This window comes from Cibotium barometz, chromosome 19, assembly GCF_041138505.1.
Source record: "Cibotium barometz isolate CiBa-2024 chromosome 19, ASM4113850v1, whole genome shotgun sequence".
In the NCBI taxonomy this organism is placed as follows: Eukaryota; Viridiplantae; Streptophyta; class Polypodiopsida; order Cyatheales; family Cibotiaceae; genus Cibotium; species Cibotium barometz.
This window is the reverse complement of record NC_141064.1, coordinates 57,443,375-57,445,777: the sequence shown is the minus strand read 5'-3', so window position 1 is coordinate 57,445,777 and position 2,403 is coordinate 57,443,375.

Below are 2,403 nucleotides of genomic sequence, written 5' to 3'. Positions count from 1 at the left end.
CCTCTTCTTCACCCACACCCGGCTCAAACACCACCCCTCCTCCCTCTTCAGCTCAAGCCATTACCCCTAGACGACGGCATCTCTCCCCAATGAGGCAAAACTCACTGCCTCGTAGACATCTACAACTCAACTTGTTTCACTGTCATCCTCCAAGCCGAGAAGGTGTCTCATGCTCCGCCCGAGCTCCTTGAAGACCCACAATGCCCCTCGGTCTTTGAATCTTTCACAAGCACCATTTGGCTGAATGGATTGAAGCCATGTCTCAAGAGATGGACTCCAAGAACAACTTGTGCTGCTGCCACCCAACTACAACATCATGGGATGCAAATGGCTTCTAAAGAAGAAGTTTAAAGATGATGGGATCCTGGATCGGTTCAAGCTGCGATTGGTTGCCCGTGGCTTCACGCAATAATACGACATTGACTACCTTCTCATCGGTCTTGGATATGGCATCCTTTTGCTTAATTGTTGCATTAGCGGCTCATTATAATCTACCTCTTCATCACATTGATATAAGAACTGCATTTCTTTATGGTAGATTAGAAGAGGATATTTATATGCATCAACCTCCTTATTTTGTCTCTCCCACACATTCCAACTTTTTTTGCAAGCTTCAATGCCCAATCTATGGCTTGAAGCAATCTGTTATCACAATTACTTCTTGCACAGACAATAAGCAATTATAAGACTGGTTACCTTCATTCACAGCATACTTATCTTACAAATGGATAAAAGATTAAGTTAATAGCATAACAGATTGAAGACAAGTATGGAAAAATTACATAGAACATTGCAACAGATCTGATTGATTGTTGATAATTCCCCTTGATTCGTACATACAGTTACATCTATAAAAAGGAATAGTATCCTGTGATCCGAATAGATACATCTACCAATGACATCCCCTAGAATCCCTAACTGACTATTGAACATTACAATTTACCCAATGTGGTTACAAGAATGCGGTTGCGGTGTGTGGTTAATGCCGCAACACTTGGCACGCACGATGGACTTGCGCGAACCCAAAAAATGGCAAAAAAAATTACCCTTGATAGAAGTCAAGTGCCTTATCCATCCAACTGCATCTCCATCCCTCTTAAGCTTCATATGAATCCAAAGTTTCCACTTATTCTCCTGCAAAACCGGAAACAGCTGCATCCTCTGCAGCAATTGCAGCATGCTCTCCCGTAGACTATGGAACTCTGGCTCTATGCAATTCATCAATTTCTCGCACCAGATCCGTGTATCTTTCTGTCACTACTGGCCGTGTTGCAAGCCACTGCGTGCAAGGAATCCATTGTTGCACATATTCATTTCGGCCGGCCCTTCATTCTTCAGGTGTAGGTTCCCTGAGAATGACCCTTTCAGCAGGACGGGCTTGAAGCTGAGGTGCATCCTCTGCAGCAATTGCAGCATGCTCTCCTGTAGACTGTGGAACTCTGGCTCTATGTAATTCATCAATTTCCCGCACCAGATCCGTGTATCTTTTTGTCACTACTGGCCGTGTTGTAGGCCACTACGTGCAAGGAATCCATTGTTGCACATATTCATTTCGGCCGGCCCTTCGTTCCTCAGGTGTAGGTTCCGTGAGAATGACCCTTTCAGCAGGAGGGGCTTGAAGCTGAGCAAAAGGTACATGGCGCTCATAATGCTGGCTAAGATATGAATCAACTTCAATCCAATACAGTGGTTGAGGGGGAAATGCTAGGGCAAATGAGTGTCCCATCTACTCCAGCCAGAAACATAGGCACTGAATTTGTTCCTTTTGCCTATTCATCAATGAACAAGCTCTGTGCCTCTTAGCAGTTTGCTCTGCCAAAGCACGGACTGCATCATCACGTTCCCGGATAAGCTTGGCAATATCTGCATCTGACCAAGTAGCAGCCGGAAGAATAGACTGCGAAGCATAACCTTCTTCCATAGGAGCCTTACCCTGATCATTATGTGCAATGGGCACAGAAACAATACTGATGTTGGAAACTTGTAATGGGGCTGTTGTTGTGAAACACTAGTCTTCCACAGAGCAATTTGCTCTTCCCACTGATGAACAACTTCAAAACTGAGCGTTAAAGCTAAGGACTCTAAATCTTCCATATTAATCAGAACATCCCCTGGATGCTGCTACAAATAATTAGCTAAGGCCTCATTAGTGCGGTGTCTGGCCAGTTCTTCATTAACAGCTCTGCGACAATAGACTTCATGATTGTCTCTTGTAGCCTCCTCACTACTTTCAGCCACCTACAACCGATGCTCTAGAGTATAAATTCTATTCTGAAGACCTAGAGTCCGATTAGCTTCATGCAACAAATTATCATTTTGAGACTGAAGCTATGCCACCTGTGCTTTGAGAGAAGTTATGCGAGTAGCTTGAGCACTAGCTTGAGGAACATTACGATAGAAGTC